The 22105-nt window shown below is 49.3% G+C and overlaps 1 protein-coding gene across 6 annotated transcripts in view; it reads right to left on the reverse strand.

Moving 5' to 3' along the window:
• SLC45A4 (solute carrier family 45 member 4) overlaps positions 1-20097 on the reverse strand; it is a 69869-nt gene extending 49772 nt beyond the window's left edge. For 4 of the 6 annotated variants that reach the window (XM_084509625.1, XM_084509619.1, XM_084509618.1 and 1 more), the window contains exon 1: positions 285-448. The gene's annotated coding sequence lies outside the window, so the exon portion shown is untranslated. Of the gene's footprint in view, positions 1-284; positions 449-19552 lie in introns of those variants that run through there. The other 2 variants (XM_084509617.1, XM_084509624.1) reach the window with 1 other exon arrangement.
• Positions 20098-22105: the final 2008 nt, after the last annotated feature.

Here is a 22105-nt window from a genome sequence, read left to right on the forward strand (position 1 = left end):
TCACAGCCCTACACCTCCATCACCCCAACCCCTCCCGAGGCCATACCCACCTCATCCTAACCTCTCACCTCCATCTTCCCCTCTACAGCCCTGGATGTTCCTCACGCCAACTCCCTCAACCCTCCTGCACCTTAACAGCCCCATATCTCCCTTATCCCACCTTCCTCCCCTTCACAGCCCCACACATCCCTCACCCCAACCCCTCCTCACCCCCTCACCCCTCAGCCCCCCAAAAAAACCCTCACCCCCCAAAAAAACCCAACAGCCCCCCAAATCCCCCTTACCTGCCCCCTGCTCTCCCCCCTGCACCCGGGACCAGCTCCGTGAGGCGGGGAGGGTGGGGGGGGAAAGGAGGAGAAGGAGGAGGAAGAGGAGGAGGAGGAGGAGGACGAGGAAGGGCTCAGCTCCCTCACGGCGAACGCGAGCGGGCACCGGCGGCCGCTTTATACCGGGCTCCTCGGAACCCCGCTTCCGCTTCCGCCCCCTCCACGCCCCCCTCCTCGCCACCGGCCTCATGAATATGTAGAAGGAGGCGTAACCTCGTCTTTTTTCCCCCAAAAAATGGTGGTGGGGGGGGGGTGGGATGTTGCTAAGGAGACGCGATGGCGGCTCTACGGGGCCGCCCCGCGCCCCCCGCAGGGGCGCTGCCACCTGAGGGAGATGGCGGAGGCGGGGGGGGGAGCAGGTGTAGCGGCCATTTTCGCCGCTCTGCCTCCTCAGGCCGGCGAGGAGCCAAAAGGGGGTGGGAGGAGGAGGCCGTCAGGCTCGGCTGTGGCTCCGGGTGTTTTCCTCAGACGAGCCACTTTGCCATGGGGTGGCCCCCGGAGGGAGAGTTGTGCCCTGCCACCTGCCATGGCAGGCGACCTTCGGTCACCCAAACACAAGCGCTGGGGTCCCTTCCCTGCCTGTACTGCAAGCACTCCAGGTTTCTAGTGTTTTATATAATCCACATATCCAAAACTTTCCACGCACCAATGTTTTCCACACGCCAAATTTCCAAAGTACTCCACACATCAGATTCCAAAGTTTTACACACCAAATTTCCAGAGTTTTCCACACTCCACATTTCCAGTTTTCTACACAGCAAATCTCCAATGTTTTCCACACACCAAATTTCCAAAGTTTTACGTACACCAGATCTCCAGTGTTTACCACACACATCTCCAAAGTTTTTCACACCCCAAATTTCCATTTTTCCACACACCAAATCTCCAATGTTTTTCACCAAATTTCTATTTTTTTTTTCACCCTCCAGATCTCCAAAGTTTTACACCCACCAAATTTCCAAAGTTTTACACATTCCAGATTTCCATAACTTTCCACACACATCTCAAAGTTTTCCAAAAACCAAATCTCCAATGCTTTCCACACGCCACATGTCCAAAGTTTTCCTTTTATTATGAGGAGAAAACCCCATTACATTGAAGTTCCTGCCACATCGTATGCACCCTGTGCAAACTTGCCCTACAATTTCTTTCATAAACCTATACAGGCATGTATTCTTAAATCTGAATTACTGACATCTAGTCTTAACTGTGCTGACTGCATTGGGCAGGGTAATATTTAATTTTCTTTACTTATATAAACTAGAGATGCGTAAAGCTGCATGTTAGTGGCCTGTAAAAATGCACGTTATATCGCGTAAGTGTAACCGTTTTCTGTTTCTTGCCATTCCATTAAGTATATATTCCAAAACAATTTTTTTTTTTCTTGTGAACTTCTTTCTCTGCAGTTCATGAATAAACCACAACGCATACCAGACTTCAGAAAAGAAAAAGGAAAACCACAGAAGGCAAAATGAAAGAACGGCATACAGCTCTGCGCTATTAAAAAGCAATATTAATTTCGAGTAGAGCAAAATTACTACGATTACATACCCTAAAGAAACAAAAACCAGAGCTGATCTTTTATTCTAGAACACCACTTTCAATATATCTTTGTTTTTAGGCTAATTCAGGCCAAGGACTAAAAAGCAGGCGTAACCACAATCCTGTACAACTTGCTGAATTAACCATCCCCTGGTGAGGACTCCCAAAGCCTATTCAAAGAAGGGTTGTTGGTTTAATGTACTATTGATGTATATAAAAACTGTAATGACATTGTTACCTTTCTGGAAAAAAAAAATAAATCGGCAAAATAGTTGTCTTAATTATGCACGCGGTAAAGATAAAGCTGCCACACCGATAGCAGCTTAGTGTAACACCTCCTCCTGGCAGGAAAACAACATTCATTATATCTCAGCTGAAAGTGCATTAATAAAACATGAGAGCTGGTTCCACAGAAGACACAAGATTTGCCTATATGGATAGCAGTGGAGGAGTTTAATGGCTTGTGGTGAGGGAAAAGACCTGGGCGATTTCAGTGCAAATTACCTGAGGTGCAAACGCAACTGGAAACACCCAGCAGGAATCGGGACCTGGGCGTGCAGTTAAAACATCCCAGATTTGCTTCTGGTTCCCCATAATTTGTGGCAACGCAGGTTACCTGATGTTTTGACACCTCACTTTAAAATACCTGAGGAAAATACCCTTTTGTTTTTGTCCTTTTCTTGTCTGCCGCTGTGTCAAAGCTCGGTCCTTACCTCCCCCTGACATTTTAGACGTGTTCGGGCAGTGTCCAGACGTGTCCAGGCGTGTCCAGATATTTCTCCATCTTATTTCCTCGTGTGATTTTCGCTTGAGAGTTGCTAATTGTCAGCCACTAGCTGAGCTCAGAGCCAGAAAGGGTAATTTTCCATAAAGCGAATATTTTACTTCAAAAAAAATAGGAATTGTTACAAAGAGAGCGAGGGGGTGGGAAAAGAAAAAAAAAAAAAAGCCGAGGAAGCAGATCCACCTCGTCCCTCTGAGGTTCTTATTCAATTCCAAATATTTAATCCATAATAAATAAACACATCCTCGAGTCTTGGCAGGGGAGAAATGAAGTTTCTCCTCTTGCTGATGCTGAGGGATCTGTGGATGCGCACTGGGCACGGCCATGTCCGTCGGGACACAGAGCTGAGGTCTGATATTTGTGGGGCTGAGAGAAAAGACCCTAAATAATAATTAAGAATGAGGTTCGGGACACATTCCTCTCCCTACCATTTGTTACAGTTTACCTTTATTGGGTCCCTGCTCAACAGGGTGGCTTTTGTGAATCTTTTTCCTTGAGCTTATTTCTCCCATGGCAATGCGTAGTGGGGCTGAAGCACTTCAGCCGGAGCTTACCATAGAGAAAACATCCAGAAATGACCTTAAAATCTCCCTCGTGACCCTCACAGTGCTTTGCTTTCCATGTTGTGGGTCGCATAGCTGGTGAACCCCCTTGGGCTCTCCTCTCTCCCAGGATTCTTGCTTCCACTGCTTTGTTTTGCACACAGGACCCGAGGATTTTCCAGAAAATCCCTGGGCCCTCTGGAGAGCAACATCCTGCCCTCAAAGCCATGCAGCTCCCCACGCGATGCCCTCCGTCTTGGCAAGGGGTCTCCTCTGTTTAATGAGCTGCGTTAATTAACCAGCATCGTCAACAAGCTGCCGTGAGTACTCCCCGCTCCGTTTCTCAGGTACTTTTGGCTTCCAAAAGTGTTATGAAAATTGGCCATGCAGCCAAGGCAAACAAACACCACCCCCGATATTATTTTACATGCGTGTCAAAAGAAATAACTTGCCGCAGGCAGAGCGGGCTGGAGGAATTTTACAAGGCTGCGTCTGATCCTCCCTCTCCTCCCCTCCCTCAGACAGTTGAAGAGATGTTTGTGCGATGAAAGGGGTAAGGGAGCAGAGGACAGCTGCTGAGGAATTAATGCAATGTTCGAGCCTTATCGTGCGATAATGGGTTTAGCTGACTGCTTGCCAGCCTTCGGAGCTGGTGCGAGTTGCTTTATGCCAAAGGCAGGGATTCCTCGATTGTCCCAACCTCGGGAGGCTGCTCCTAAATCCTTTAAAAACCCAGAGTTTTTTTTTTTTTTTTTTTTTTTTTTTTATAAAAGGTAATTCATCATCCCCAGCAGACAAAAGCCCACGGGGTTGTTTTAGCTGGCGTTCAGCCTTCACAGCGTGTGACACAGGTGGCTCTTCGAGGTGTCTCCTGACTGGCAACACCCGTGGGTTTAGGAGACCTGAGGCGAGGCTTGAAGCAAAGCCGAGCCCTCCGAAGCCCAGCTGATGTCTCCTGGCCAGGACCACTGGTAAACAGGACGTGAAAAATGAGCCTCAACTTTCACACGTTTGGCTGGTAGCTTATCCCTCGGGTATCTCTCGCAAAGGGTGTTTGATTCATTTCTGATGGGAAAACAGCGCCCTGAGCTTGAAACTGTTGTTTTTCCTTCTTCCCACCCTTCCCCAGCATACGCTCTCATGAAGCTGGAACTTGAAATGGCTGTGTTAATATGGCCCATGTCCCTTGATGCTTTTATTTTATTTTTCTGCCTAAAAGCATTGAGATATATTTCTAATTTCTGCTTATCAGATAAAAGCTGTCGACTTGTGCCAAGCCAACCAAAGATTTTTTTTTTTTTTTTTGTCTGGACTCAGACAAGTCACAAGAAGGTCTCACGGACAGCAGGATGTATGAGTTTGTGAGGGGGACCCAGACGGGCACTTTTTGAGCTTGAATTTTCAGATCCAAATTGCTTTGGGCAGCACCTGCGGCTACAGAGTGCAACCCGGCCCTTTGCCCTGCCTTGTCCCCAAAAGTTCACCTGTTTGGGGCCAGTTGGCTCGTGTCACCCCAGAGCAGTGTCAGTGGTCCTAAGCAAACGTGGCAGGGCACTTGTGGGTCTCTGTGCCTAAACCTGGAGCAGGAGCAGGAGCTACACCTCCCCAAACCACCCCCATATAGAAAATAAATGGCTGATGGGTCAGGTCCCGAGGTACTTTGGCAAAAGATGAGGTCCTAAGATGTGTTATTGCTGCTGCTGCTGCTTGTGAGGTCTCCTGGAGGTTGCCTTGAAGAATGAGACTTATTTTCCGGGTTTGCACAGCTAAAATTGGTACTAACAGCTGCAGAATTACCCTGTCTTTTGAATTTATGTGCTCTATAATTATCTGCACAATAAAACTGTGAGGCATTAAGCTCCAGTGCAATTTGCACTTGATGGGGAATTTACTTGTCTGGCCTTCAAGAACAGCGGCTGCTGGACAATGTTTGAGAGCTGCAGGACTTGGTCAGTTCGGCCACTTCTTCCCTTGCAACGGAGAGACCAGAAACTGCCCTTTTTGGAGTTATTTTCTCTTTCTGTTTCTCTCCTCCTGGGCAATGAGCTGCGATTAGTCAGTATTCCTTCCAAGCTCTCACATTAAACCATGACGAAGATGTTTATGAGGTTTCCATCGCTGCGCCGGGCTGTTTGTGCTTTGGTCTCTCTCTATTTTTGCCAAACTGAAAGGCGGATACGTTTTCATCGCGTTAGGTTTGCGAAGAAGAACCAAAAACCTGGAACCAAAGCCTGCAATGAGGCAAAGCCTGAAAAACCAAAGCCTGAGATTGGTTAAGGCTGAGAAGATTTCCAAGTGACCTCATTCGCTTTAGCTTTACTCTGGCCAGTATCACTGCCCTTTTACACTGGTGAATACACAAAAAAGACTGAACCAGGGAGCTGTGCTCATTTTCTCCCCATACAGGCTCCTGCAGTGTGCTGGAGATAGCTCCCAACCGAAGCCTCACCTGAGGGATGTTTCTATTCCCTAGTGCTTTCTCATAACAAAACGACCTTTCGGGGGTTTAACTTATTTATAGGTGATGCCAGTTCGGCGCAGAATAAATGTCATGTTTTATCTGGTCACGACACAGATGCCGAGCCGATATCTCTAGACACTAAACCAGGGCTTTTAGTTAACAGGCCGTTTATCCTGACTCACACCTCCTTCTTGTCTTGCAGCCTTTTAGCTCCAGCTGAATTGAAAGCACGCAGGTGTTACTGGGCACGTCTGTTTTGATCGCCGAGGTGGGACCTGAAACCTCTGCAGCCTTCCAGGAGGTCTTGCTTTTGCTCTTTGTTCTGCTAAGGCCTGTTACAACCGCACGGCGTGACTTATCTCATCTCTCCCCTTGCCTAATCGGGGCCGTACCTCACCAGCGTTTGCAATATTCCGGGTCCCAGCATAGGCAGGAGTTGAAATTGTTCAGCCCTGTGTCATGGGGACGGCACGTGGGAAAGCAGCAGTGTTTTCTGTGTTTTTTTGGAGAATCCTGGGGAGCAACTCAAGGAATCCACCTCAGCTAATGACTTCTCTAGCCGTGACTCAGTGCTAGCGGAGGTCTGTGAGCAGTCACAAAAATAGACCGGGTTGTACCCACTATGTTCATCTTTTTTTTTTTTACATTCCCCTGAAAACATGAGTAACGCTCACCTGGGTGATGGAAAAGCGAGCTGGATTGGCACCGGTTGGCAATGGGATGGAAAATTAGTATGTAAAGAACCTGGTGATTAAGATAATAAAAACAATGTTAAGAGTCTTAGGTGAAGCCAAGTTTTATAGCCCTCGAGCTTTTAATTGTGAAATTCTTGGCTCCCAGTTTGTTTCTGAAATAGAAATCTATTTAAATGACTTAAGCAATCCAGGTTTCAAGAATAACCTGGAGCACGCTGTTGTTGTAGTTGTGACTGAGAAACTGCAATGAATCGGGCGCCTATTTTTTATTCTAATTGCTTGAATTTCCAAACACAGCCAAACAACTGCAGACCCTGAAGTGTTTCATATTAAAGCCATTTTAAACACAGAGGAAAAAAAAATGAAATGCATTTCCAAAGTCCAGAGTTGTTTGGAATGGAAACTAAAATCCTCAGCAAAATACTGAGGGTTTATTTTTTATTTATTTATTTTTTTTTTTAAGGTTCTTTTAATCAAGTCTTCACTAAAAGGTGGGTGGAAAATGTCAAATTCACAAATTCTGTTATTTGCTCAAAAAAATTGTGTTATTATTTTTCCCTTTCCCTAGAACTGACTGTCACCCCAGTCGTGAATTTTCATGTAACATTTTATTTGGGGGAATCCCTCTACCTAAAATACAGCGTGGAGACCACACGCTGCTGTTCTTGAGCTCTAGCTTCACTTTGCACTGACGATGATTTAAAATCTATTTGCTCTCCAAAGGGATTCTTCTCTTCCTCTCCTTTCATCCGCTCGTTGTATGTGCCCAGGGTTACTCAGTCTGTAGCCAATTTGGTGGGAAACCCCACAAAAAAAATGGGCAGTGTTCTGCTGGATAAACTGGGCATACTGACTCACACCACAGTTGCTAAACCTCATTTCAGCCTGCGGAGGCTGGCAGATAATGGTCAGAGCCTTTCACATAGTGTTTTCTCGCCCGGGGTAAGTCACACTCCCGTCCTTGCTTTTGACCCCTATAAAGCCAGCTGCATTTTCCAGTTCCCAAATCCCAGATAGGATTTGGGCAATCCTATCAGTTCAGCAGCTTGTCCCTTGGTTTGTAAAAGGAGTCTGGCAGCTAAATTCCTAAAGTAAGTACCTCAAAGACCCAGGACTGCACTGGTAGCGACCAAAAGTTTTGTCCCCTTGATTTTTTTCTTCTATAATAAAATTGAGAGGAGAGAAATTCCTAGCGATGAGAGCGATGGGGGTATTTTAACGAGCTCCCCGGGGAAGCACTGTTGCTGTGCAGAGCTTTGAGAACAGACCAGCAGAAATGGTTTTGAGGAGTTTCGATTTTATCCCGTCAAGTAATCAGTTTCATTTCTGCAAAAATGGCCACCCCCAATCTCAATCAGACAACAACTGGCCTGAATGGGTTGCTCTGAATTTGATCGAGCCATTTTCTTCCAGCTGGCAGAAGTTTCATATATTTTCCTCTCTCTCTCCCTTTCTCCTGTTAGTGGTTTTGGTCAGGCCAGAAGCGAGCGCTACAGAATCTGCCAGAAAAAAATTGTTTCCACAATTGATATTTTCACAAATGCCTCTCCAAACCTGCCGGTCAGCACCCTTGGAGACAGAAATCCGCTCTTAAACTCTACAACAGGTACGGAGCAGACACCAGCTCTCATCATCTATCTATCCACCTGAAACCAAAGACCTGCTGGACTCTTCCTCTTCAGAGAGGGGCACACGTGTTTTGTAGGGGATGTCAGCTTTCTGTCACCCCCTCTGGCTTTTTTTGAGCTTTACTTCCCAGAAATGAGCGATGCTGCTGTACTGCTTCCCTTTCACTCCCTTCCTCCCAGCCTGCCCTGCTTGCTGCTAGCCAAGAGCTCCGCTAAACCACTTCTTCTTCCAGGCCTGCGTCTTGTTGTTGACTGCAAAACTCAAGCAGAAGCTTTCCTGGGGTTTAAGCAGCTAGAAGGTCTCTCCACCACGTGGATGTGCTCATAGCAAATTCCACAAAATCTTGGAGATGGGCGACGTGTTCACACACCTGAAGCTGTGTTTGGCCCAGCCCTCTGAGCTCTGGGTGAATTCTGCACTTGAAGCCAGCCCCGGGAAACCTTTCAGCTGTTCCCACCTCTGCTTTCAATGCCTACATAACAAAAAAAAAATCAGAGCTGGTGGTAGCAGACCTCTGCTGACGGTGCTGTTAACACCAGGAAGAAAGCAGAGCTACGCAGGTGATCCGTGACCACTTCCAGCTCATTTGCTTGAACCTCACAAAAACTTCCAAAAGGACTTCAGGCGTTGCTGGGATGGATATCCCGGCCCCCATCCCACTGGTGGTTTGCCTCATTCACCCTTTTACAGATGAGAAATGCTGCTCAGCTGCAGAGATTCCCATTCTTTTCAGAACACCCTCCGACAGTTACTGCGCGTTGCGGTCATCGCCTTTACTTTCTCCCTAATGACCTGCGAGTATCTCTTGTCTCATGGAATTGAGTGTTGTTTGCTTGTTCACAGTTTCCTTTCCTTCCGTTTTCCACCAAAGAAAGTTTGCTTAAGTGTGTTTTTGTTTTTTTTTTTTGAGTTCTTTCAAGATCCCCAGAAGGATGATACAGGAAACCGTGAGTTTCCTTTCTATACAAACTTCTAGGGTGTTCCCATAATAGCCTGAGATTTATCTGCCCTCCACAGCCTGCGATTGGACCAAAAAATTAATGAACTGTCAAAGGATCAGGCAAAACACAATTAACATATCAGAGAGAGGAGAGCGTGCAATAAAAAAGAATCCTCCACTTACACAGCACCTTTCATCCCAAGGCATGACACTCACGTTGCCAAACACTTCCCTTTCTCTCCTCGTGTTTCCAATTACTTTACAAGTTGGCCACGCTTTAACCATTGGGCCTGAAATTTTCCATAATTGCTCTCTGCCTCAAGTTGATTTAATTTATTTATTTTTTTTATAAATTTTGGAGAGGAGTGAAGGGGGAAAATTTACGCACACAAACCAAACCAAACCAAACCAAACCAAAAAAAAAAAAAAGAAAAACAACCCTCCCTGAAAGGCGGGGTTATTTTTCACTGGGATTAAAAGCTAAAGCAGCAGTTTTATGAATGTTTAAGCTTTCTGCCTCTTTATTTTGAAGGGCACTTTTGCGCCGCAGGAGGCTGGAACAGAAAGGAGCCGCTTGGCACAGAAGCCGCGCCGGGGATCAGAGCCTGTCGCCGTCTCGGTGAAAACGCATCTGGACTCGTCCAAATCCCAAACCACAGACCAACCTCTATTTACATCTATTGGGGGCGTTGCCTACACCTATTTTATTTTATTTTTTTTTCTGCCTGCTTGCTGCAGCGCACGTAGCCCCCCAACAGCAGCCCCCCGGGAGCAGAACATCTGGGCAGGAGCGAGCTTCTCGTCTTTCACCATTTCACCCGGGGTGACCTGGCGCCGTGGGTGAGAGCTGGGAGGATTGTGGCACTGCGAGGGAGGGCAGGGCCCGCGTTGAAAGCCGACAAGGTAGAAGCGTGAGTCACGAAGAGGCAAAGACCAAACGCTAAAGAAACAATTACTTACATATTTAAACAAGGAAAAAAAAAAAAAAAAAAAAAAGAAAAAATCGCTTCTGGAAGGCACATTCGCCTGATGGCTGACACTCCCTAGGAAAGCACTGTGTTATTCCACAAGTCTCCCATGAGGTGAAGAAACCTTGCCAGTGAGAATTGCAGCGGGGTTGGATAATTGCTTAACTCCGTGCAGGCTGAGAGCAGAGCGAGAACCTTTGCTGTCCCTGCCCCACTTCCTCGTTTTTGGGGGGCTGCGCAGCGCTTGGGACACCGTGGCTTGCATTGGCCAGAGCGATCAGGGCAGCAGGCAGGAAAAAAAATATATAAAAAAAAGCTTCTTAGCAACAGCTTCCCAGCATCTGCTATTTCCAAGCCCATTCATAAAAGCAGTTATCTGAGGCTGGCCGCTCGGTGGACTCATTTCTGCGAGGAGAGGGAAGCTCTTGACTCGCTCGGTGCCCGCAGATTGCCTCCACTCGTCGAGCAATAAAGCAAATGGCTTGCAGCCACTTCAGGCTCCAGCGCTCCCGTTGGTATTCTCCGGTTACGGAGATCAAGGGATGCGGAGAGGATGCTGATAACAGCTTCGCCTTCCCTCTCAGAGGGTTTTTCTCCGGCTGCAGAGACCGAGTTTGGGGACCAGACGCTCTGGTGGCATGGCTTGGGTGCTTCGGCAGCACACCGATGCTCCTGCATTGCAGGTGTTGCATCAGGCAGGGTTTTGCTGCCTTTATTTTATCCATAACTCACAGCTAACCCCAAATCAGGTGCTCAGTCTGCTGCAGCCAGGAACGGCAGGTCCACATGCACAACTGCGTGGCCACAGGCAGGAGCTCCTACCCAAAATTGTTTGGGTAATGTCACTTAGCGCTGCAACAGCTTCTATTAATTTTCCAAAACAGGTCGGGTGTGATTCACCTTTATTTTTAATCAAGAAACAACATTTTTCTTTCCAAAATCATGTCCTTCACTGAGAAAAGGCTGTCTTTACAGCCAGCACGCTGCATTTTATTCAAGCAAAATAATATCCCATGCAACCTTTCCTTAAAATAGTCTGGGAGGAAAAGTGAAGAGGTTCTGCTGCAAAACCTCCCTCTGCAGAGCAGGAACCCGAGGAGGACGGTTGATGTAGGTGGGAAGTGGGTTTGGAAACAGGAGCGGGCTGGAGCTCTGACATGTTTGGCTCGCAGGAGGGAAGGTTGAAAGGGATTTGATCCGTCCCCAGGACAACCTGCGGTGGCAGCAGGTGCCAGAATTTAGCAGGCTGCCTAAATTATCGGACCGAGAGCTGCATGAGTCATTTTCTGGAGGCAGAAACATGAGATGTTCCTGCTGGAAATGAGGATCAGGGGTTAATTAGCTACAGGGAGGGAGCCACCCTAGGAATTCCTACGTGACAGGTTGGGGGGAGTTGACAATGGGGATTTTAGGTGTCCAAGGAAGCTGCTCACTGTGCTGTTGTGGAGATACATCCACTTCTTTGCTGCTTGCAGAGGGATGCTGAGGCTCCTGCCCCAAATATCACAGAATCCCAGGCGCAGAGGAGGCGCAGAGGCTTTGAGGGGCTGAGCGAAGGAGTTTTGATGAAGTTTTTAACTTCCTAAAGGAGCAGAGAGGCGCATGATGCTGCCTCTCCGCTGATGGTACCAGCTCCTTTAGCAGCTCTCTGCGTCTGCTTGGTGATGAGCCCAGCTGAACGAAGACAATTTGGAGGCAAAAAAAAATTTGAAAAAAATCTCGGTCCAAAGCTGGAGCCGATTCCTTTTGGACATGGAGAGCCTGAGCTTGGTGTATATCGAGCCCTGTCCCTGGGCAGTTTAATCTCAGCAGCCAGAAACCCCTATGGATTTGTGCTTCCATATGGAACTGTTTGATAACCACGTTGCCATGGCTACATTTGAGCCTTGCAAGAAATGTGTAATTTCACACATTTACATCAAAAGGGACTCCAGGACATGCAGCTCCGAGCAGCGGAGCGAGCTGGTCTCTCTCCATAAACACTTCCCGTTTTTAACACCGCATTATTGTACTCATTGGGGGTCTTTGGGGGGTGTGAGGACTATGGGGCAGGTGTGACAGCCTGGAGGTGATATTCCTGAGTGCCCTGAGGTCTTGTCTACACTAAGGCTTCCCCAGCGCTGGAGAAGACCCTGCTGAGACCCTGAGACCCTGCTGGGGTTTCAACTGCCCATTTTCCCCTCAGGTGCCTTCTCCAAGGTTCAATCCTCAGCTTCCTCTGCCTGATGGCTCCTTGCACCACAGACAGCCCCCCCTATCCCACAGACAGCCCCCCCTATCCCACAGGCAGCCTCTCCTATCCCACAGGCAGCTCCTGTCATAGTTTTCACCTTCCTTCTCTGCCTCCATCCAGAGCAATGAGCACACAAGGGTTATTTAGCGAGGGGCAGGCAGCAGGGTAGCAGAGAAAAGGCTGCACCCATGGGAGGTGGATGGCAGAGATGCACCCACCGAGCATCAGATCTCGAGAGGATTTTGTTTCCAGACTCCAACACAACTTTTCCTGACCTGATTTAAACAGATTTTTCAGGAACTCAAAACTTGGACAGTTCTGCCTTCCTTTTTTTTTTTTTATTTTATTTTTTTTTTTTATTTCCCCTGTAGCAATGATGGCAGCTGAAGGGTTGTCAGCACCAAGGCACCGCTGCAGCTGGGCTCCTCCTCGCTCAGAAGCAGCGAAGTGCTGGGAAGCCTCTAGGACTAACAGAATTGGGCAAAACAAGCATTTCAGCTTGCTCTTTGGGATTGCCATTGGGTAGAGAGGAAATCAGACCCGAGACAAGTGCCTGAAATTGCAAATTTCTGTGCGACGAACTGGACGAGTAAAATATCTTGTATATTAAAATGAATATGCATAAAAGCATAAGGTTTATTTATTTGTTTTCAGTTGTTTATACAACTGGAAAAGTTAAGCAAGCCTAATTATTGAGGTTATTGGTTTTAATGAGTCATCACCTTGCTGTTATTATTCCTGGTTTCTGTTGCCATAGGACAAGAAGCTGCAGCTGGGCTAAGCGGTGCTGCGCAATGACTCCTGGTGTTTGCCGTTCCAGGATTGAGACATAGGGGAACGGATGGGCTCAGGCAAAGGGGATCACGGGGCAATAACGTAATCTGTGTCAGCATGGTGGGTGCGGATGTTAGGGAGCAAAGGCAGGCTTCTGCCAGGAGCTGGAAGGGCTATTTGGGGTTATTTGTGGAAGACAAAAAGGAGAAGTTAGGAAAAACATCTATTTTAGGGTAGAAAAGTTCAGTTGGAAGGGACTTACAAGGATCAAGTCCAACTCTCTGGCCACTTCAGGGCTAACCAGGAGTTAAAGGACATTATTGGGGGCATTGTCCAAATGCTTCTTAACACTGAAGCCATGGGGCATCAACCACCTCATAGGAAGGATCCTGGATGGGTAAGAGCGAAGCACTATCAGGTCCCATGGAAGGTATTTCGGTAACAGAGGAAGGAGGAGATACACAAGAGATTTACTTGTGGGGCTGGAGAAGCTGGGCTGGAGAAAATTCACAAGGTTTAAAGCCAGCCAAAATGCACGGACTGTGGAAAGAGAGGTGGGAAGTGGAGCTGGCATCCAGGAGCTGCGATAGCGTGGCAGATAACACATCATATTGTTTGCTGTGTTATGAGAAAGTTTAGGGAGGATGCTTAGGAGGAAGGGGATATCCAAGGCTGTTTTAGCCAGGCTGACCTTTAAATATTAATTAGGCACCCATGGGAAGATGTAGGAGAGGCTAAGACGGCATGGAGGGCAGAAGGATTCAGGTTTGGTCAGGAATAGAAAGATGCTCTTAGCAGCGGAGATAGGTGGCTGAGTTTGCTCGTGTGGATGAGTGATCCCTGGGAAGAGACTCAAACACACAGGCCTGTGCGACCCCATCAGAAGCTAGAGGAGGGAATAAAGGAAACATGAAAGAGAAATAAAGAGGGAGGAGGAGAACAGGGCAGAGTGAGTCACAGAAGCTGTGGGAAGACAAAATTTCAGCGGCTAAGCAGGCCTGAATCCATGATGATTGCGCTGAACGGGCCTTTCCTTACGGAGAACCAAGCGGCAGGAGGAGCTGGGGTCTCACCAGCTGACGGTGTGTTTGTGTGTGTCACCGTGTTAGCTCTGGCCACCCCCCAGCCTGCAGGACCATGCTAACCCGCAGCGTTTCATTGCCTGGTTTCCATTGATCGGTTGTGTAGAAGCAACGCAAGCCAAGTTCCCGCTCTCTCGGCTGGTGCAGAGGGCGCTGGGTTTGCTGCAGCAAGTTGATCTTTTGCAGCTGACCCTGCATTTTCATCTCTCTCTCCAGGATTGTAAAGAAAAATCTTTTTTTTGAGACAGACAGCTGGCCTCAAAAACGAAAATCAGGGTCTGCTAGAAAAACGGGATCTTGCACTCATTTTCTTTCCCTCTCAAAGGTGCATCTACTGAAAATGCCATGAAAACGAGCACACCAAAGGCACGCACGGCCATGAGCTGCCCTGTGAATGTGAAAGCCGTCATCGAGCCGTTGTTTCCTCCAGCACAGTCCCTCCCGTCAGCCCAGCAAGAAGCGTGGCCAAATCTCCCTCGTCACGCTCTGCCAACCCCTGCGCCTCAGTGTCTAAAGCCTGGGAGCTGAGGGAAACCTCAGAGCAAAGGATAAAGCTTGCCTCTCCTTTTCACAGCTGCCAAAATGCTGCCTTTCCTGCTCATTTATCCAGTTCCAAACACTTCCCAAAGCTTGAATGCTGGACTCCACCAAGGCATGGCGAGAGACAACTATGGACTTGGCCGCGGATGACCTTCGCTTCATTCCCTTTTGCATCTATGCCTCCTAGGAATTAACTATCCCAGCCAAAAGCGGTACAAGGACCGAGGAGAAGGAAGGAGATGATGAGCCGCGGCTCAATCCTGTCCTTGGATGTCTCCTCAGCTGGCCAGGAACGAGTTTTGTGCCCAAATGAACCCGAGAGGCGCCATGGCCGGGCGCCCTGTGCGTGAGGCACCTCACATCCAAGCAGGACGTGGTGGCCTCTTCCCAAAGTGCCACCACACGCTCCGGCCGTGCTCCAGGGACCCTGGGGACAGCGGCAGGGCTGCTGCCAAGGCGCCGAGCTCCCCTCGGGATGACTGGAGGATGACAAAAACCACGGGCTGTGAATGCCGTCTGGAGCGGATGACCTGGATGTGTCTGCCCGGCCTTTGCACAAAGAGCCAACGTGGCCCTGGGCTTCCTCAGCCTTTGTGCCGCCAAGTCCCGGCACAACGTGTGGAGAGCCACAGCTCCTGCTTGCCTGAAAAAGAGCCCGATGTTCTCCTCAGGCCCACGAACCCGCCCGCACCATGGACGTGGCAAAATGGCTGCCCAGGCCCTCAGCGCCGCCATGGCTGACAAAGCTTCCCGAGGGCAGGCGGCTCTGCAGCCCCATGCCGCTTTCTGAAGAGGAAAAGTCAGAGATTTGGGATGTCTAGATGAGAACTGAGGAGAATATTACTGGTTCATGATGGTTCTTCACTCCTCACGTCACTTAGATTTCGGACTAAGCGCCCCCCTTGTGCAGCACTGCTCCTGTTTTTATTTATTTATTTATTTATTTATTTATTTATATATTTATTTATTTTATTATTATTTTTTTTAGATTGCCAAATCAAATTTAACCTGTATTCTTCTTCGTGTGTTTATAGTTCTTTTCTCTGTGCATGTCTATAAGGTAATTGTGATCTGAAACTCCCCCTCCTCCCCACTGAAGCACACCGAATCCTCTGGCAGGATCCTCTGCATCCTCTGTATGGTCCCCGGCCCACAAACTAGCTCAGCCTCTTCTTCGAACAGGTATTTATTAGCTCTATGTTCATTAACCTCTTCTCCTAACAGGTATTCATTAACTCCATGTTCATTAACACAGGACTCAAATGCAGGAGTCTCCCTGGCCAACAATGCGGTTGTGATCCCAGCCAGAAGCTTCTCCTGTGCCTAATGATTACCTAATCATGTCAAATACCCCAAAATAGATCTAAAAGAACATATAGAGGATGTGTAACAAGCTGCTCAGTCTGCTCCAGCATCGCATGGGGACAGGGATCAGTTCGCCTTTGCACCACTACAGGGTTTACTTCACTCCCTCATAAAACTGCACCATGAAGCAGAGGTTTCCCTAGGCATTTCTGTGGTGTGTTACATTAGAAATAAAAGAAAATATACATTTTCTGTTAATTTTTTTGTTTGTTTGGGGCTCCAAATTTTTTTATTTGTTTATTTGGGAAATGTTAAAGGCCAAAAATTCATCACGGCCGAGCAAATTGAAGATCAAATTTGGATAAGAGAACTGTGGAAAGCAAATTTTGTATGTCCCATGCCTTTTTATTTGGAGGAGGGTTGGGGTTTTACAATTAATGGACTTTTAAAAATGATCTGATTTGGTCAAAGAAGAACTAGAATACTGGTTTTGTTTGTTTGTTTTTACTGAGTGAGACAACACAGGGGAAATTTTTGCTAGATTCTCTTGAATTAATACAATTTTTTCTCCTGGTTTTCAAATCAGGTCACTGTGCAGGGTACCAGGAGGCAGACAGGCAGGGCAGACAGTGCTCCTTTGGCCTCTCTTTCTCTCCTGCTTGCAGAAACGAGGGACCTGATGGGATTTCAAGCTTGGATCAATGAGAAATGTCTGCCAAGGAGCAGAGCCACTCCCCTAGAAATAACCCTGCAGCTCTCCCAGGTGGGATGGGAGAGTTTGACCATTTCATTCCCTTAGTTAGGAATAAATATTGCATGTCCATCACTTATAGCTAAACATGAAGTGCAGTGATCCATCATACATGATTTGATAGATAATTGGGATCCTATATTTGAGGTCAACCCAGCTGGGGCAAACTATCCTCTTCTACCCATTAAGGCATATGTCCTGGCTTGTCTTTGCATCCTGTGGGCAAGTGGAAGCTGTGTGGCCCAGTTCACATGGCCAAAGTTGATAAATGAGGTCAAATAAGGCCTTAAAAACTCCCCTTTTTCACAGTAGCTCAAACTCAGAGTAAGCACAGGCTACACTGGGCCAACTGAGGAGTATGTGGGACTTTGGTTATACCCGCAACCCTAAATACATTGTTCTTGTTCACCCTGTAGCTCTTTGACAACTAAGAATTTAGTTAATTAAGCAAAATATCCCAGACGCTAATAGCCAATGCCGGTGTTGAAGGAGTCTGAGTATCAATAAGGTTTCTGCAGTGCATGTGAACCTGGAAGAGTCAACGTGCCTGTCCCACGAGGGCTGTTCCCGTGACGAGAAGAGGAAGGATGATACCTTAATAGACCCGTGTGTACGTGCCAAAATGAAAGCCCGAGGCTTTTGTGGAAAGCTGAGATCTTGTCTCAGCTTGCCTTGATGGGCAACCTCATCTAGGTGGCCCTGCTTGAGCAGGGAGGGGTTGGAGCAGGTGGGCCCAGAGGTCCCTTCCCACCTCAACCGCTCTGGGATCTTGTGACTTCAGCAGGACTCCGCACATCAAGTAGGGGCAGGGAAACCTGGCTGGATTTCGGTCCCCGAGCGCCCTGAGGACACATCGCTCAGGGTGTCTCAGCCAGGACGGAGACACCAGGTGATGCGTGAGAGCCCTCCCAGCCCTTACACAATGAGAAAAGAAAACAACCTGGCACGAGGTGGTAACTGCTGCCGTGTGGCGTTCAAGGAAAACCTCTTTGCGTGGGATGTACTGGAAAAATTGCTCAAGAACGGGGCATTCTCATAAAGAAAAACACGATCTGGCTGCTGTTCAGGTCAGTGTTTTTGTGCATGCGTGCAGCTGCTAGCAAGGTGTTTGTTGTGTGTGTTCAAAATTCCTATTGCTCTGGGACGCTGGAAATGTTTGTCCCTTGGGGGGCTGGACCCATCTCAGAGCAGCTTGCGGATGACTTCAGGGCAGGCAGAGGCACTCTGTGGGTATCAATCCAGGAAAGCTGCTCATCCAGGAGGAGTTTGTTTGTGGTGCTTGGTCACTTTCGGCACCCGCTGTGGGAAGGTGGGTGGACGGCAGGGCTAAAACGCGACGCCCAGTTCCATGGCAGGATATGCATGGGTTGCCAAGCCCTGCCAAGTGAAGCCGTGGCTGTGCTTCAGAGGTGGATGAAGATTTTCCTGGTCATCCAGATCATGAATCACAGAGTCCCAGAGTGGTTGGGGTGGGAAGGGACCTTGGTGGCCATCTGCTCCAGCAGGGCCACCTCCAGCAGGGTGCCCAGGACAACAACCTGGTGGCTTTTGGAGGTCTCCAAGGAGAAGACCCCACAACCTCTCTGGGTGAAGACAGCAGGAAGGTGTCCTGCAAGTCAGAGAGCTGCAGCCCTTCCCTCGTGTGCCAATCTTGCCATCCTTCCTCCCTCCCTGCAGCCTTTCTGACAACGACAGCGTTGTTCTGAGCTCAGCTCCTGTAATCTTCAGGACGAGAAATGTCGGGGCCATCGCTACCAGCGCACGCAGCACTCAACCCCTATGGTTTCACAGGGCGAGGTTTAATGGGCACATTTTAAGACGCCTGCTCAGCACAGAGGACCCTTTGTCCTCGGCTGTGTTAAATAAAAAAATACAGACCATAAATTTAGTGCGAAAACAAACAATGTAGTGAAAGGCAATGAAGTAGCAATCCAGGACGTTTCCCTAACTTTCATCTCCAAAACAGGGAACAGAGATGTGAACCAGGGAAGGCAGGGAGGAGGTGGGACCTGTGCCTGGAGCACGTAATGACCACACAGCATCGATCCCTCCATCAGGGGAATCAATCCTAATCCATCAGGAGCAGCAACGGGCCCCCGACACCAGCTTTTCAGAAACAAGCTCTGGTTAGAGCTACGAAATTCCTGCTTACAAGGCTGTAAGCACCAGAAATAACCATCACGTTAAACCCCGGCAGCTTTCTCCTGCTAAAAGCACGGCCCTGCATCGCACCCAGCATCACAGCCACAGCAAAACTATCGTGTTCGAGCGGCTGCAGAGTCAGCTGGGGGGGACGGGGAGCATTTCTCACCTCCTCCCCCAAAAGCGCAGACAGGCACCCACGCACAAGAAGCTCCCCAGCCCCTGAGCTTTTTCCTCCAGCAGCAGTTTTGCTTGCACAAGCAGCGTTTCTGCAAAGGCCTGGCCTCCAGCCGCCGGTCCAAAGAGCTGCTCTGGGTTGTGCCCATCCCCGTGGTGCCTGGGCTTTGCAAAACGGGCCTTATCTTAAAAAATATTTATTTATTTATTTATTTATTTATTTATTTTTTCCCTAGGATGAGCTCAAACTGATCGGTGCTCCCCTGTCTCGAGATGATTGTGCCCGCTCTGGTAATTCTGCATCTTTAACCAGCCTCCCAGGCTGCAGCATTTAACCGCCAGCAAACATCCTCACCCCCAATTAACCCCCCTGCACCAAGAGCTGCAGCGGCAGCCACAGGATTGCTCTTCTCCTTCCCAGTCCTTTACTGAGGGGACGTTTCCTGCGGCAGCTGGCTCTGCAACAGCCTTTATTTTTAGGCTGGGAGTCGCTGCGCTATCTTTGCTCTCCGATGCCACCTTTAAGCTCCCGTGCTGCCTTCAGCAGCACCCGGCGGATGCAGCGAGCCCACGGAGTGCCCTTTTTCCCCCTCGGTCACCCGGCCGAGAGCTGCATCCCCCCCTTGGAGCCACGCATGCAAACTTCCACCGGGGCACTCACATGGGCTGCAGCGCGGATCCCTTTGGACGGCTTAGCTGCGGATCATTTTGAACCCCGGAGCTGCCCGCATGCATCCAGAAGCCGACATGTCAACGCCACGGTGGTGTCGGGAGGAGACGCACCGAACGAAGCAGACCCGAAAAAGCAGCCCACACGTCCCTGTAAATGCTTCCCTGCTGCACGGGCAGGCAGCCGGTGCCTTCTGCTGCTGCTCCTGGCTTTCTGCAGCCCTGCTGGATTCAGCGCCGCTAGCTAGCGGTTCTGTGTCGACGTTTAAAATAGCATCAGGAGCGGTCCCCGTTGATTTCTCTCCCTGCACTCAGCACGTTTAAAGCATTTTCTTGCTCCCCGGGAGGTGGTGGGGGGGGAAGCCTGCAGACGTTTTCTCGCCCAGCTAGCGGCAAATCCCGACCCCAGCTAATCTGAAAGCAGAGGATGCTGGCGGTGCGTGGAGCTGCTGTGCTGCCTTACCCTTCATCTCTCTGCAGAAGGCCAGGTGAGGAAGCCGAATTCTTGCTCCAGCAGGAAACCACGAGGAGCCCGGCAGCAGCCACTGCAGAGCCTGCTCGCAAGTTCGCTCCCTCTCTCACAGCCCGTGCAGCTTGCCAGGTAGAGCCCGGCTGAGCACACGCCGTGCTCTTCCCCGGCTGAATGAGATCAGTGCATATTCAGGAAAGAGAAAAAAACCAAAAAAGAAATAAAAAAATAAAAAACCCTCCTAATGTATGCAATGGTTTATGACCCAGAGGTAAAGCGTTAGTCTACAAGTTCCTCTGCTTTAGGACCCTGGATTTTCTGGGGTGGATTTCACGGTGAGGGTGGAAGTTTCCCTATTAAAAAAGCATGGGAAGGGTGTCCCTCGTCCCTTACAAGCAGCGGAGATGCTTTTACAACCTGCATGCTGATGGTGTTGGCTCAAGCCCCTTCCTTGGTGTTATGGGCACCACAGGGCTGAACCTTTTGGTGTCAGGAAGTCAAATGGGGCCACCTACATCTGGGTTGGCCATCCTTGTGCTGGGGGATCCTGTACTCATCAGGAAGATCAAGGCAGACCTTAGCTGATGGTTGGGAACCTGCAGGGTATTTTCTTTTATCCTCACCTGGGTGAAAAGCGGGTGCATTGGGGGAAAAAGGTAAACGATTCACTCAGGATCAGGCCCCGAGTCTTGTGGGGTTGGGAACCAGGCAGAGCCAGCGGGACCCTGCAGGCACCTGGCTGCTTGTGGGGTGCCCACAGCTTGGTGAACCTGAACCCTGTCCCCCCTGAGAGGACAGAAAATGTGGGAGAAAATCACAATCAAGGTCAGGCTTTGAAAGAACCTTGAGCGAGGGACAAGGTCTTATGGGCCCTGAGACCCTTTGAGGTCCCAGTGGGGACCCATGGGGACAAAAAGGTGGCTCTGCCTTCAATCCAGGAGGCACGCTCGCCTGCAAGACCAAACCTAACCTACCTCAGCTAGGCGCTCAGCTTAATTAGTTGACCCACGTTAAGTGCTGCGAAGATTTCAGGCCCTGCTTAATTGTTAGGGAACTCAATCAGCGTGGGCTGCCTGAGGCGGAGCGGGTGACTCAGATGGACTCTGACAAGTGTGGGGTGTGGAAGGAGGGAAGGAGGGAGGGAGAGCTCTTTCCAAGGCTGGGTGACAGCACCAACAGCACCCAGTATCAGGAGTAATGGAACCAGCAGGAGCAGGGAGGTGATCGTTCCCCTGTGCTCTGCTCTGGTGAGGCCGCACCTTGAGTTCTGGGTTCAGCTTTGGGCCCCTCACTACAAAAAGGACATCGAGGCCCTGGAGCGTGGCCAGAGAAGGGCTACAAAGATGGGGAAGGGCCTGGAGCACAAGTCCTGTGAGGAACTGGGGTTGTTCAGTCTAAAGAGGAGGCTCAGGGGAGACCTCATTGCTCTCTGCAACTCCCTGAAAGGAAGGTGTGGGGAGCTGGGGGTTGGCCTCTTCTCACAGGTAACCACTGACAGGACCAGGAATGGCCTCAAGTTGTGCCAGGGGAGGTTCAGGTTGGAAATGAGGAGACATTTCTGCTCAGAAAGAGCAGTCAGGCACTGGAACGGGTTGCCCAGGGAGGTGGTGGAGTCACTGTCCCTGGGGGTGTTTGAAGAGAGGTTGGGCCTGGTGCTTAGGGACATGGTTTAGTGGTGACATTGGTGACAGGGGGACAGTTGGATCAGATGATCTTGGAGCTCTTTTCCAACCTGAATGATCCTATTCTATGATTCTATGAAATCCTGATAGGAAGAGCTTAAAAGGCCACCAGGAACTCCGCTGGGCTCTTCAGGCTTGTGATGGCCAAACCACTGAGGGAGATCTGGGTTTGGGGCAGAGCCAAAATGCTTTAGGGAATGTGTGGCTGGGTCAGGTCAAACTGGGAGGACTGACCTGCCATGGACTGGCCTGTCCAACCCCTGTGGGGCCTGGTCCCGTGTCACAGCTTGGACGAGCCACCACCCTACTGACAAGGGACCCACTTGTGTCCTCCAGATGAGTTCTTTGCAGTGATACAAACCGAGAGGCCCAGGGACATTGTTGTGGTGGAGTC

Source organism: Aythya ferina (assembly GCF_964211825.1).
Source record: "Aythya ferina genome assembly, chromosome: 2".
Lineage (NCBI taxonomy): Eukaryota > Metazoa > Chordata > Aves > Anseriformes > Anatidae > Aythya > Aythya ferina.